At 38.3% G+C, this 16291-nt stretch overlaps 1 protein-coding gene across 2 annotated transcripts in view; it reads right to left on the bottom strand.

Moving 5' to 3' along the window:
• KCNAB1 (potassium voltage-gated channel subfamily A regulatory beta subunit 1) overlaps positions 1–16291 on the bottom strand; it is a 490100-nt gene that overhangs the window by 187698 nt on the left and 286111 nt on the right. The gene's annotated exons all lie outside the window — the stretch shown is intronic.

Genomic DNA, 16291 nt, shown 5'->3' with positions numbered 1-16291 from the left:
GATCCATTGACTTCACTTCCTTTCCTGATCTCTCCAACTTGCTTGGGCCCACTTGCCCTCAACTACATTGCATTCATTTTGGATATACTTAACTGTGCCCATTTTGTCTCTCCGGGTGGATAATTAGACAAGAACTGTTTCAATTCTGGTTTAGTATTCTTAGCACCTTGGACAAGGTTGGATACACAGTAGGTGCTTAATAAATGGACATTGGCTAATTGTTGTTATTAATTTTTTCAGTTGTGGCCAACTCTTTTTGGAAGATATACTAGAATGACCTGCCGTTTCCTTCTCCAGCTTAGTTTGCAAATGAGAAAACTGAGGGACACAAGGCTAAGTGACTGGCTCAGGGCCAGACAACTAGTAAATTTCAGATTTGAACTCAGAAAGAGGATTTTTTTTTCCTGATTCCAGGTCCAGACTTCCATCCACTGTTCCACCTAGTTGCCCTGGCATCCCTGGGTTGGTTAACTGGGTTGTTTATATAATAATAATTAACACGATAGTCATCAACAAATACAGAGGATAGAAAAAGAGGGCTTCATATGAAACTGTGGTCTACCATGTAGGGTTTGTTGATTTTTTGTCTTGTTTTTTTGTTATTTTTTTAAAGTATAAACCAAATTTAACACAATGCCCTTCTTGTCCCACAAGTCTTTGATTTATCTTTCTTAATTTTTTCCTCTCACAAATTCTTTTCTCTTTTCTTTCTAAAGTCATTTCCCTCTCCCACTCTGTATTAATTTCTTTACCTTGTTGAAAGAACCATCCGTTTCTAAGACAACCTCTCATTCTTTGAAACAAAATAAACTGTCAGATGATAGAACCCTGAGAAAAGCTGGCTTCTCTTAGAAACTCTCTCTTTTGTGGGGCTGCACGATGCAAGGAATCAAGGCAAATAATTTTCTTGATAAATACTTCCTTTTAGAAGCTCTATTCATTCAAGTGGATGAAGCTAGCACATTGCCCAGGTGATAACAAATCATGGAGTGAGCTGCTCCATCGGCATTGATGTTGCGGGCAGAAACTACACTGGAAATCAAGGAGATGAGGTCGGACTTCATTTGGGATCCTGAGCAGCTAGTGCAAAGGTGAGAAGATGAGAGATGCATCTTCCAATATGGAAGACTGAGTCCAATGGATGAGTGGCACAAAAATATGAGCACAGTACAGACTGGAAAGATAGGAAGCAGTTAGGTTAAGAAGAGCTGCAAATGCCAAACAGAAAATAAAACTTAGCCTTGATTCTTGAGGCAATAGGGAGCCACTGGAGTTTAATTGGGAAAAGAGATGTTATATGATTGGCAAGGCAACTTTTGGGAGAATGGGTTGATGAGAGAGAGAGAGAGAGAGAGAGAGAGAGAGAGGACTGCCTCAGGAATCTCACAATTTAATAAGGGAAATGAGACTGTAAACAAACACCTAGATAACTGAGGACACAATGGATAGAGCACTTACAGTCAGGAAGACCTGAGATCAAATCCAGCCCCAGACACTTACTAGCTATGTGCCCCTAAGCAAATCATTTAACCCTGTTTAGCTCACATTTATCATCTATAAAATGAGATAGAGAAGGGAATAAAAACTACTCTGGTATTTTTACCAAGTAAAACCTCAAATGAGATTAAAGAGAGTTGAACATGGCTGATAAAACCATTGAGTAACAGCAAACAAGGACCTAGAACACACAAGATAATTTGATAAATGCCTAAGCATCAGACCATGGTCCCAGATGGATGAGTATAGTAACATGGGCAGGGAGCCTGGGCAAGCAACCAAACAGGCCTTGCCTTCAAAGGGCTGCTAATCTTCTGCAGGGATGCACAATGTAAACAAGTAATTAGAGAATATGTATGTATGTATGCATGTTAGATAATATGAATCCAGATAGATGCAAGTATACATATGTAGAGCTATATCTAGCAATCTTTCACCCTCAGATATAAAGAGAGCATTGCAATGTCACCTAATGGGGTAGCTTGGTGGCACAGTGGATAGAGTACTGGCCCTGGACTCAGGAAGACCTGAGTTAAAATCTGCCCTCAGACACTTTAATACTTACTTAGCTATGTGACCTTGGGCAAGTCACTTATTCCCATTGCCTCACAAAAATACTCCTAAAACCATTATCACCTATTCACAAGGTTCTTTTATGTATAGGATCACTTGTCTATACATATATGAGATATGTATATAAAGATATTTATACATATACAAACATACATGTATGCAAAAGCATACAAAGATAGGATTTTTTCACGTCATTTGTGTCCTTGAGAATATGCTAAATACCACTTCACATGTGCAAGCCACCAGTCTCCATATGGCCCAGCCTGTTCACACCCACCCCTTTGAGCTCTCTGAAATTTTTCTTTTTGAGATTGCATTGTTCCATGATCCAAAGTCAACTTTAAATAGACTTGATTTTAGTTGGTGTGGGAACTCCCTTCTTTAAACAGATTGCAACCCATCTGGAGTGCCTTGCCCATGGTCCCACATCTGGTAAAGAATTAGAAGCAAGGTTTGAAGCCTCGTCTTTCCCACTCCAAGGTCTAACCAACATGGAATACTATCTTTCTAGTGTATGCCATTAATAAAGAGTAATGCAGGTGTTGAAATAAACTCAGTTCATATCATTTAATAAGGCTCACAAATTCTGCTCACTTTCCAGAGAAACTTGATCAATTCTTCATTATGCCTTTTCAGGAAGAGTGGAGAGTTTCTTGGATTACAAAACCTAAAATGCTGCAAGTCTTGGGACCCCTCACGGCACATTCTTCAAAGAGGATGGAAAGTCCCTGATATTTCATCTCTCCTAAAGCAAAACCTTTTCTTCTTTGATGAAAACTACTACTCAACTGTGAGGAACCTTTCCAAAGACATTTTGTAGAGTAAGCATGAGCTGGAAAAGGAAAAGCTGTTCATCTGGTGACAGACTGCAGCATCACTGCAGGTGTCTGGAAGGCGAGATCCAGCCAATCAGCAGCAAGAGGAAGACTCCTACCAGCTCAGGGGTGCAAAACGCACTTGGAAATCTCCCATCTTTGCTTCTGCCTATAGGTTGGCAACCAAATCAAGCCAATCTTTTTTTTGGCTGACATATTCAAATCTGTAAACCTGTTTCCTTAGAGCAGCAACTGTTGGAGGTTTACTTTGTTCCCCACAGGAGCCAAGAGTCCATGAGAGGAGGCTGAAAAAAGACTTGACCACATGGAAAGTGAAAGGGGGTACATTTACAAGTAATTGAAAGAGAGAGGAAGGAAAAAAGAAAGGAAAGGAGAAAGGAAAGGAAAGGAGAAAGGAAAGGAAAGGAGAAAGGAGAAAGGAAAGGAAAGGAGAAAGGAGAAAGGAAAGGAAAGGAGAAAGGAGAAAGGAAAGGAAAGGAGAAAGGAGAAAGGAAAGGAAAGGAGAAAGGAAAGGAAAGGAGAAAGGAGAAAGGAAAGGAAAGGAGAAAAGGAGAAAGGAAAGGAAAGGAGAAAGGAAAGGAAAGGAAAGGAGAAAGGAAAGGAAAGGAGAAAGGAAAGGAGAAAGGAGAAAGGAGAAGGAGAAGGAAAAGGAAAAGGAAAAGGAAACGGAAATGGAAACGGAAAAGGGAAAGGAAAGGAAAGGAAAGGAAAGGAAAGGAAAAGGGAAAGGGAAGGGAAGGAAAGGAGAAAGGAAAGGGAAGGGAAGAGAAGGAAAAGGGAAGGAAGCAAAGAAGAAAGGGATAGAGGGAATAGGGAAGGAAGTGAGAGACAGAGTGGGAGGGGGAGAGAGAGAGACAGAGAGAGAGAGACAGACAGAGACAGACACGGAGAAAGACACAGAATTGAAAAGAGATGTCAAAGCAGAGAGAATGTCATGTTTGCCACGCCAGTTTAGTTCAAGCCTAAGTTTTGACACTTATTACCTTTATGCCAGAAAAAAATTCACTTAACATGTCTGTAGTCTCAGTTTCCTAAATATGAGTTAACAGGACATCTAAATGAGACTTCTAAGATCTTCTCCAGCTTCAAATCTATGTTCTTAGTGATCAGTGAAAATTGTCCTTGGAAGAAAGAATCCTAGTGTCAGAGCTGGGAGGAAACCTTTAAGTTCATCAAGTCCATTTAATAGATCAGACAACTGAGGTAAAGAGAGGTTCAGTTTCTTGGCATAAGGTCATAAGGCTAGTAAGTATGTGAGGCAGAATTTGTTGTCATGTCTTCTAACTCAAAGTTTGGAGTCCTTTGCTCTATACCATACCCTATAAATGAAAGATTTCCTAAATTGGAATAATAAGGAATTTAGGTTTCAAACTAACAAATGTGTTACAAGCAGCAAGTGGTCATTATTGCTTGACCCTCCCCTCCCAATAGGTTATGAACCAACATTTTTATAGGTAAAAATCCCAAGTGCTAGTTCATGCTGAGAGATTTCAGAGGATACAAAACCAGGGGCAGTTCCTGGAAAAATGTAGGAAGCAGGTGATGGAGCAGGCTCTGACTAGTTGGCTTTGGTGATGGATTTGGGGAGGTGGGGTTCGAGGGGACCTCTTGCTTTGGGATCAGGACTCATGATGAGGACATTCCCTCTCCCAATAAAGATCAGCCCCCAAACGGTGAAGTGGAGTCTTTAGAGTTGCCCAAGGACTGAGAGTCTGAGACTTGATAGTCACACAGACAGTATGTTTTAAAGGTGGAACTTGATTGAACTCAGGTCCTCCTGCTTCAGAGGTTCATTTGTTCCCTGTCCAAAATGCCAAGCTGCTGCCTCTGTGGCACTGGGAAAAGCCAGATTTAATCTTGGTTATGCCACTAATTCTTTGATAATAACTAGCACCTCTATAGCACTATAAGGCTTACAAAGCACTTTCATCTATTTTTTTGCATTTTGACAGATGAGGAAACTGAGGCATGTGGCAGTTAAATGACTTGCTCAGAGTTATTCAACTTTTAAGAACCTGAGGTTGGATACAAATCCAAATCTATTCTGAATCCAACTTCAGTGCGCTATGCACTAGACCACCTAGCTACTTCCTAACTCCATGTTCGGTTTCCTTATCTGTAAAGATGTTGGCTTAAACAATCTCAAAGCTTCCTTCAAGCTCTAACAGTTTATGTTTCAGAGTCTTTGTTACAAAGCCACTTCTTGAAACTCCCTCTCCGATCTACAAAGGATTCACTGTGTAGGTATTTCACATAATCTTTTTAGTAGAAGAAAAGCTCCTTGAGGACAGGGACTATTTCACTTTGGTCTTTGTAGCCCCAGCACCTAGCACAGTGCCAGTAACCTAGCAAATGCTTAATAAATAATTTATTGAATGATTGATGGTAACAGTTCGAATTCTAATTAGATATAGGTGGGGACATGATTTTGGGTTCAAAGTCTTTATGGGAAGTTGCCCACTCTGACAATCAGAAAACTGGCCCTATCTTATTCTTTGGGTTTCAAAAAGTAACAGCTTTCAAGAAACCCTTACAAAGGTCTGGGATTCAAATGGGGTTTTCAATGCATATGGCAGACACTACTATCATTTGTCCCAGCCACCCAACTGGATATGGCAGGGTTTGGCCATCATTCACATGTCATAGTGGATAGAGTGTGGTATGTAGAGAAAAAAGACCTGTGTTCAAATCCTGCCTCATATTCCTGCCTTACTAGCTGGGTGACCTTGGGCAAGCCATTTGACATCTGTTTACCTCAGTTTGTTTGGAGGGCTGTTGCTGATGACCCCTAAGGTACCTTCCTTTACTGGATCTATCATCTGATCACTTCACAGATATTATAAACTGGCATGCAGACAAAGGGGAAGCTATCTATAGTACAGCCCTGTTTGATTTGCCAGATGCATCTGTCTCAGTTTTTCTGACCAGTCCCATCCTGCAGCATAGTTCCCAAAGGATGGCTCTAGCCAAACTAGTAATTGCCTTCTGTCTCTCTCAAAATGTCTCCAGTTTTTGTTCTATGAGTAATTCAGTAATTTCCATTGGGAGAAAATGACCTTTAGGAAAGATGAAGTTTAATTTTACTCCTGCTCCCATTTCCTTTAAGTTGATCCATAGTCATTGTTGGCCACATCACCTAAGGATTTCAGAATCCACAGGCAGCTTCAGAGAATAACAAAATGTCTGGGTTCCTTTAGACACAATGGCTGCTGATTTTCATGCTCATGTGGGAAACTTTGATTAGTTTTTTTAAAAATGAAATTTAAAACATTAAACACAGAAGAAAGTAATCCTTATGTATAGGACACTTGGCCTAAATAGAAGTAGGCCTTGGACACCACAAAATACTTATTTCTAGAGTTGAGCATTGGAAGAGATCATTGGAGAACAGATTCAGATCTCACCTATCCAATATACTAGGTAGATGGTCCTGTTCTGCATTCTTTTTTACCCAGGAAGGGTCCCTGTTGGGAGCCAGGGTCTCTAAGCTGTTTGACACAGTCATGGCAAGAAGACTCAAGGCAGTCACACTGCCTGATGGAACATTTCCTTCTTCAATATATACAGAGATTCCATGTATCCCCATATTTATAGGTCTATTATTGATTGCAAAACTTACTTACCCTAATAGTGGAATGACTATAAAGGAAGGATTTCAGAGAAATTCCTTGAATAAAACAGATTGTGAACTCTGTCCCAATTTAACAGGGCTGCCTCTCCCTGAGGCATACAAAAGGCTTCAGCATTATGAAATCTTTGGAAAATACGGCACTGGGAGTTCCAGGGAGATGTCAGAATATATACACAGGAAAACAGATACAAGATGGGTCAGATAGAATTCCAGGGAAATTAACAGTTTTGCCCCCCCTTATCATACACAGGAATATATGATAAAGATGGTGAGAGAATAGTTTGTATAGGTGACCAATATGTAAACTCTAACAGCCTTAGTTTATTGGGAAAGAATTAAAAAGTCATAGAAACCATAGCGTCTCCCAACAAGGGCTAAAAGGAAAATTGGTTATTGAAGGAGTCAATGGACAGGTGGACAAACATAACTGCCCTCACTATAGGTTGTCGAGGGAGCATATTGAAACACATTACATATGCAGCACAAAAACATAAAAGCATTCCATTAAACATCAAAGATTATTATGAGGAAAGTTCTGCTTAATTAATAACTTTACTATGCAGCAACAAACTAGGCAGCAGGCAGGTTGAGGTCATCATGGTCTGAGCAGGGACAAGAAAATTAACTACATGACTGATAATCACACTTGTAACCACTGCATGATCAAACTCGTAACCATATGAACTATATGATTAATGATGAAAATTGTACACTTCTTGTAACCAAGGAAATGATTTTAGTTTGCTTGTGTGATATGATTCTGAGACTATAAAAATAAATCCAAGCAGCTGACAGTCAGTCAACCTGCTCCTGCCTTTACCCCCGTGTTGACAACTCATTTTGCCAACACTATCCCTCCTGTCAGGTTCCAAGGACCCCGTGGAGGCTGGACCCCTGCAGGGCCCTGATCCCTTGAAGTCATGGTTGATACTGCTCTTCAAGGTCCCAGTTCTCTTAGGATCAGTAGTGACACTGCTCTCTCGGGAATGGAAGTGACGCTGTTCCTCACTATTTCAGAATCTTTATTAGCTCATTTAAAGAATGCCTGGGTCATCTACCCATTACCCACTGGTCCAAACTTCACCCAAGAAGGAATCCTCTGGACAACACATTTACCTGAAGACCTTTCAGGAGAGGTAGCTAAACAGAGGAGACACTCCTGTTTTGAAATAGCCCTAATTGTAAACTAGAGATGATAGGCTGGGAGTGGGGGGTAAAAGAGAAAATGTTTCTAGTAAGTTGTGGAAATAGCATGGGGTTGGAAAAGAATGACCTAAACCACTAGGAGACTGCTTTATCCTGTTGGTGCATCATTGATCATTCAGATACAAACTTTTAACTTTGAGAGAAAAAGATGATAGGGGTCTTGTGGAGACCATGGAGCATTGTCCTCTGGAAAACTTAATGAAACAAGAGCTGCTCCATATTAATATTTTAATCCATATTTTAATCAGAGCAAGATTTCTTTTTTATTCTTTGATGTCTTGGGGTCTTAATTGCTTGTGTTACCATGAGCATTCTCCTTACTTTCTCTACCTTCACCCATCATATAGGTCCTATCATTTGATCATTAGTAAAATTGACAATTTAATTGAAATAGAGGAATATTTACAGAAAACAAACTGCCCAGATAAACAGAAGAAGAAATAGAATTCTAAAATGATCTTATCTTAGAAATTAATTGATCAAGTCATTAATGAATTTTCTATGAAAAAATTCCAGGACCAAATGAATTTACAAATGAATTCTTCTAAACAGTTAAGGAACAATCAATCCCAATTCTATATAAAGATTTCTTAAAAAATAGTAAAGAAGTGGGGGCGATGATCAACCTTGATATACTTGCTCATTCCATCAGTGCAATAATCAGAGACGATCTGGGGCTGCCTGTGATGGAGAATCCCATCTGTATCCAGGGAAACAACTGTGGAGTTTGGACAAAGACCAAGGACTATTACCCTAAATTTAGGGGGGGAAAACCCAATATCTAATATCTTATTGTCAGATCTTGCTCTCTCTTATACTTTGTTTCTTCCTTGAGGATATGATTTCTCTATCATTGGTTTCAGTTTGGAACAGTGTATACCATGGAAACAATGCAAAGGCTGACAAATTGCTTGCTGTGGGGTGGGGGAGGGAAGTAAGATTAGGGGGAAAATTGTAAAACTCAAATAAAATTATTAATAAGAAAAAAATAGTAAAGGAGTTTTACCAAATTCCTTTTATGACACATATGTGGTTTTGATACCTAAACCAGGAAAAGTCAAAAACAGAGAAAGAAAGCTATAGATCAATTCCTTTAATGAATATCAAAGAAAAAACTGAAATAAAATTCTAGCAAGGAGATTACATCAATATATCCCAAAGATCATATACTAAAATGAGATACAATTCATACCAAGAATGCAGAACATTCAATACTAGGCAAACTGCCAGAATAATTGACCATATTAATAACAAAACCATCAACATTTTACAATGAAAGCAATAGATGCAGAAAAAGCCTTTGATAAAATGCACTGGCCATTCTTATTAGAAACACTAGAAAGCATAGAAATCAATGAAACCTTTCTTAAAATAAATAGTATCTACCCAAAATTATCACCAAGCTTTTTATGGAATGGAGACAAACTTGAAACTTTCCCATTAAATCAGGTGTGAAGCAATTATCAATACCATTGGACTACAAAGTACTAACCATAGCAAGAAGACAAGAAAAAGAAATTGTAGGAATTAGAATAAGCAATGAGGAACCAAACCTATACTCTCTAGATGATATGATAATATCTAAAAATGTAATTGAAGCCTTTAACAACTTTAGCAAATTTTCAGACATAAACCAAATTCATGGGAATCTCATCAGTATTTCTATATACTACCAACAAAATCCAGCAATTAGAGATAGAAAGAGAAATTCCATTTCAAATAACAATATACAGTTGGGAGTTTACCAATCAATCCAACCCCAGGAATTGTAGGAACACATTTACAAAACATTTTTCACACAGATCTAAACAATTAGAAAAAATATTAATTGCTTATGGTTACTCTAAGCTGAGAGAATAAAAGGAACAATTACATCTAAATAACGTATTTGGTGCTATAACAACAGTACCACAAAATTAGTTTATAGAACTAGAAAAACATTATATATTTCATCTGGAAGAACAAGAAATTAAAAAAATAAAGGGAATAAATGGGAAAAATGTGAAGGTGGCCTAGCAGGACTGGACTTCAAACTCTATTACAGAGTGGTAATAATCACAATACCCTGGTGCTAAGAAATAGAATGGTGGATCGATGATTAGATATACAACACACTGTAGTAAATGACCATGGTAATTTACTGTTTGCTATACCCAAAGATACAAGTTTTGGGGATGGGAAATCAAGTAATTAGCTAGAAATTAGGCATAAATCAACATCTTATACCATCTTAAAAGATAAGATCAAAATGGCTAGATGATTTATACATGAATGGTGTTGTCATGAGTAAATTAAGGGAGCATGGAAAAATGTACCTGTTAGATGTATGGATAAGGGAAGAGTTTATGACCAAAGAAGAGTTAGAGAGGATCAAGGGTAGTCAAATGGATAATTTTGATTATGTGAAATAAAAAAAAAGATTTTGGATAAATAAAATGAAGTCAAAATTAAAAGAAAAACAGGACATTGGGGGACATTTTACCTTGTTTCTCCAATAAAAGCCTCATTTCTCAAATATATTGGGAACTGAGCCAAATTTATAACAAAACAAATGCCATTACTCAGTTGATAAATGGTCAAAGGATATGAGCAGGCAGTTTTCAGAAGAAGAAATCAAAGTCATCAATAATCCCATAAAAAGATCTAAATCACTACTAATTAGAGAAATGCAAATTAAAACAACTCAGATATCACCTCACACTTATTTGATTGGCTAACTTGACAGAAAGGAAGATCACAAATCTTAGGTAGGGGTAGGGGAAAATAGAGATACTAAAGCACTCTTGATGGTGTTGTGAACTAGTCCAACTATTCTGAAGAATACTTTGGAACTGAACCCAAAGGACTAGAAAACTGTGAATGCCCTTGACCTGGTAATACTAGATCTGTATCCCAAAGAGATCAGAGAAAAATGGATGGGACCCATTAGAACAAAAATATTTATAACAGTTCTTTTTGTGATGGCAAAGAATTTCAAAATTGAAGGAATATTCATCAATTGGAGAATGGCCAAACAAGTTATGGTATATCATTGTGATGGAATACTATTATGCTGTAAGAAATGACAAGCAGGATGGTTTCAGCAAAACTTGAGTATATATGGATCCATGCAAAGAAAGAGAAAAATGTTTTACATAATAACAGCACTATTGTAAGGTTGATTAATTGTGAAAGACTTATCTCCTCTGATCAAAATATTTGATCCAATTCCAAAGGACCCATGATGGAAAAGGCTACCCGCTTTGACTGAACTGACAAATTCTGAAAGCAGATTGAAATATACTTTTTTTGTTCATTATTTATTTTTCTCCTTTTTTTGTCTGTTTTCTTTTGCAACATGGCTGATATGAAAATATGTTTTGCATGACTTCACATCTATTAATGATATCAAAATGCTTGTCTTTTCAAGAGGGAAGAAGTATTTAGTAAAGCAAATAGAAATATGTGGGAAAAAATGAAATAAAAATGTCATTTTCCCCACTCAGGCTCATGGACTCCTTAAAATCTTCAGTTCTGTGGATTTCAGATTAAGCATCCCTGCTTAATAGGTCCTACAAAGTTGAAATAGTTTCACATGAAGGTCCTGAAATTGTACATCTGTCAGTCCTCCAATGCCCAAGCTAGCAAAGTCAGTCAGTTAGCAAGTATTTATTAAGAACTCATGTGTTAGGAGTACCTGAGTTCAAATCCAGCCTCAGACATTTAATAATTATCTAGCTGTGTGACCTTGGGCAAGCCACTTAACCCCATTGCCTTGCAAAAAAAAAACCCTAAAAAAAAAGAACTCATGTGTTAGTTGTTCATATGAATTATTTGTGCCAGACATGTGGTTGGGCATTCTCAGCTTGTAGTGGACTCATAATTCACACAGGCCATACTTTTCTCTCACATCATGATGTAATTTTGTTCTTTGATAATGAAGGACAAGAACTGACCAACCTACTGTATAAGAGGTATTGTGGGGTTACAAAGGAAAGACAAAATTATGCATGTGCCCTATTAGGCTGTGAATTCCTCAACAGCCAGGATTGTGTTTTGGCTTTCTTTACATTACCAACACTTAATTACAGGGCCTTACATAGAGTAGAAGCTTAATAATTATTTGTTGCCTACTGAGCTCCCATCCTAATGGAGGAGACAACATGTAAGGAACTGTGCATATTCTATTCACATGAGGTATCTATAGAGTTAATGTGAATAATGTCAGGAATTTATTAGTAATGGGGGGTGAGGGTGGATTTTAACTAGGAAAGACATCTTTTAGAAAAGGAAATTTGAGCTGAGTCTTCAAAGAAGCCTGGGAAGCTATGGAACGAAAATGAGGAGGGAGAGTGATTCAAGCCTGGGAAATTGAACATCTAAAGTAGGGTGGGTGGGGACCTTTTTTCCCCCGCCATAGATCACTTAGATATTTATAACATCATTCATGGGTCACTCAAAATTATCAGCTTAAAAACTAGCCTGCTATATTTGGTCAAGCATTTGATCAACTCACCATAAAACTCCTAGATTTGTTGAATTTCAAGGTCTGTCTGTGGTTGTCTGTCTACCAAATGGTTTTGTTGATCTTAGACTGCCCATGAATTGCATGTTCCTTGCCCCTGAGCTAAAGTGAGAGATTTATTCTCTTAGAATGACCATCTAAGCCACAGCAAGTCTCTATTCAGTCATTGCGGGTGGCACCTGCACTGATGGGGTGGGTTGAGTTGGAGAAGTGCTCATGAACTGTGGAACTAAGTATAACACCTTATACTGGCATTCTGATGAGCCATCCTATAGGGTTAGTCCTAGGTTGAGTAGGTTCTATGAGGAAGGAGCTATGTGATACAATATTTATCTTTTTTTTTAGGTTTTTGCAAGGCAAATGGGGTTAAGTGACTCACCCAGCTAGGTCATTATTAAGTGTCTGAGGCCAGATTTGAATTCCTGACTCCAGGCTGGTGCTCTATCCACTGTGCCACCTAGCTGCCTCAATATTTATTTCTTAAAATAGAGCATAAATCCCCATTTACAAATGAGGAAATCAAAGCATTTGTGGCTAGGAACACAGGAAGTCTAGATTCTAAATAAGAATCTATTAGACCCTTATTTCCCTTGCTGGGCATAGACTCCATGGCTCCAGAAGAATGAAGGTTTTTCTGGACAATTAATCAGAGTAGGATTGGTTGGATTAGCCATGGAGCTGAGTGGCTGATTGAGGACCTCAGCAAGAGGCAGTGTTGATTAATGAATAGAGTGAGGGTTGGATTCAGAGGTAGGAATTCCTGGGTTCACAACTCCACTAAGTCCCTTCTTATTTATGTGTCTCTGGGCAAGTCCAGACCTCTCAATTTGATATTTCTCAGCTGGAAAATGAGGAATTTGGACCAGTTTCCCCCCTAATTTTCCTTCTAGCTCAAAATCTATAATCCTAGGAATTAATGAAAGATATATTTAGTGACAAGAGGTCCCAAACAAGCAATAAATATTTATAACTTTATTATCATAAATTCTATGGCCAGGAATGTCAACATAGCTTTAAAATCTACTTAATGTGGGGAAAAAGAGACAGGTGGTTAGACCTAAGCATTATTGGATATGTCAGAGGAGAGAGTAATTAGAAGAAGACAATAAATACCAACTATTGTATAGTTGTGTCAAAGGATTCTCAGGGGACTGGAAAAATGACATGTTTAGGCTGGAAGGGACCTTGGGGAGAATTTGGTATGACACCCATGCTTTACAAATGGAACTCCAGCTAGAGTTGGAGCTGCCAACTGGGAATTTATCTTTTCCTTTTGGACTGTTGTGTTGGTTGTTCTGAATAGGCCACTTAGCTGGGACCCACGTTCAAATTCTGGCTCTGTCACTTATCACCTAAGGTCTGGGGGACAAGTCACTTCATATTGATGGGTCTCAGTTTTGTCATCTGTGAAAATGATGAGGTTGGATGAACTGAACTCTAAGGATTCCCTAGCCTTAGATGAAAGAGTGACAGCAGGAAACAGAGAGAGAGATGGCACCAAGGATTTCCTGAATGTGAAATTACAGAGCCAGATGTCCACATCCTTTGAATTATGAAGCTGCTTCCAAAACAAAATTTCTATTTTTATATGGGAGAAAGTGTTTGGAACGATTTAGCAATCAATGTTACTTAGAGTGGCAGAAATGTGTAGTCAAGAGAATTAAGATTTAGGTTCAAATTCTGCCTCTGCCACATACTGACTCTCTAACCAAGGGGAAATCAATGAAGTTCTCAAAGCTCTAGGCAGTTTGTTCAAGTTTCAAAGAAAGAGCCAACTAGACCTAGCAGAGGGGGCTTCCTCATCTGGGAGCGCCCTATCCTCCAGAAGTTCCATGTATCCCTAGCTCAGTTTAGCATATAAGGTTTGACTTGCCCTCTTCACAGTTACAGAAGGTGGGTTTGCCTTCCACCCAGTTTTCTCCTACAATTCTCCTATTAAAAAGTGGGAATGGTCTGAATAAGATCCATCCCCAAGACGGTTTGTATATCAATGCGCCACTGTCTTTTTCCCTACACTAAATCTTGTACCACTAGATCTGAATTCAGCACCAGTTTGTTATTTTCCTATCAAAAAAAGGAAAGGCAATGATATGAAGACAGAAAAGGAAAATACGCTTTTATTCACTCCACTTTAGTTTTGTTAAGGCCTCCCTCTCAGCACTGGACACAACTTCATGGAATTTCTTCCAAGTGTAGGTCTATTAGTGTATACTGTCTTCAATCTTCCAACCACCATATGTTAGGGGACATCAAAATAAGCCCATGATGAATTTCTTTTCTAAATTTAATTTGTAGAGGAAAAAATAAGTAACTATGGCCTTGGGAAACTAGAGAAGTCAGCTTTTTATTTTAAGGCAGATGTAGGGTCAAACTTTGACTTTCTTTTTGCTGTAATGCCCAGTTCATTTGGGTAGTGGAAAGTCAGATGCCTATTATATGAGTGAGATGCCTATTATAGCTATTTATCACTTTGAATACTTTAGGGGCAACATAGTGCAACAGAAAGAGCTCTTGAAAAATCTATTTAATCTCCCAAGTCTTCTGGGGTTTTCTCTACAGTAAAAGTTGGACTATATGACCCATTTCCCCCAATATCCTTCTTGCTCCAGGTATATGATTCCATGACCTCTTTGGACTTGAGTTTTCTCATCTGTAAAATGGGGGGGGGGGTTGGACAAGATAACCGCTAAGTTTCCTTCCAAATTGAAGTCTGCAATATAATTTTCAATTTTAAAAATTTTTTACTTAAGGCAATGGAGTTAAGTGATTTGCCCAAGGTCACACAGCTAGGCAATTATTAAATGTCTGAGACTGAATTTGAACTCAGGTCCACCTGACCCCAGGGCCAGGGCTCTATCTACTGCACAACCTAGTTGCCCCTGAAATCTGTAATATTAAAAGTTGATGTTGTAACTTCATAATGTATGCTTCCTTGAGTGGCAACAATGAGAGGGTTATCTCCAAATGGAGTTGTGATCTCATTGATTTAGGGATTCCTCCAAGGGTATGGCTCACAACCAATCCATGTCTGCCCATTCCATGTGATTTTTCTGCATATTCTCCCCAAAGTCAGCCATGGACTGTATACTTACTCATCATGCTGGAGCATTGGAGTTTTTCTAGGGGTTGCCTAACACTAAAAGTTAGGCTATGTCATATCATATGTGATTTTCATATCCTTCCAGTATAACTACGCATATTCTAGAAAGGATTTCAAGCCCCATTATGAAGAAAATGTGGCCCTGAGCCCTCAAAACCTATATACCGCAGGAGCAAAAATTCACAGGGGTTAAACTAGAAAATCTGTGTCCATAACCTCATCCCAGGAAAGAATTACGGAGTCTAAATACAGATCAAAGCATACTATTTTCACTTTTGTGTTTTTTTGTTTTTCCTTTCTCATGGTTCCCCTTTTGTTCTGATTTTTCTTTCACAACATGACTAATGTGAAAATATGTTTAACAAGATTGTGTATGTATAACCTATATCAGATTGCTTGCTATCTTGAGGAAGGAGCAGGGAAGGAAGGGAATAGAAAAGTCTGGAATTCAAAATCCTACCAAAAATGAATGTTAAAAACCTATCTTTATATTTAATTAGAAAAAAAGTTAAATGCTATTAAGAAAACCTAAGTGAGCAAGTCTTTGACTATGAATCAGATGTCAAGGCATGCATCTATTGACCAAAAATTTGCCTTAATTGAGATCAGAAAGCAGAATAGAATGGTAGATTTTAAACTGGAAGGGGCTTTAAAATTCATTTAGTGCATCACTCTCCTTTTACTGAGATACAGTAAGGTGCAGTGACCATAGAATCACACTAAACACAAGTAGCAGAGACCAGTATGTTGATCGATTTATTGGATGAAGATTTGAAGCCAGATGACCTAGTTAAGTGGGTCTTATTACTTTATGACCTTGAGCAAGTCACTCCCCCATTTTAGGCCTCAGTTTTTCTCATCTATAATGTGATCAGATTAGTCTAGAATGATCATTAAAGGTACTTTTTAATTCCAAATTCTATCACTGTGCTAAAGGAACAGAA

The sequence above is a fragment of the Macrotis lagotis genome, chromosome 6 (genome assembly GCF_037893015.1).
Source record: "Macrotis lagotis isolate mMagLag1 chromosome 6, bilby.v1.9.chrom.fasta, whole genome shotgun sequence".
NCBI classification, from domain to species: Eukaryota; Metazoa; Chordata; class Mammalia; order Peramelemorphia; family Peramelidae; genus Macrotis; species Macrotis lagotis.
Note: the sequence above shows the minus strand (reverse complement) of the source record. Positions and strands in the feature narration are given on the sequence as shown.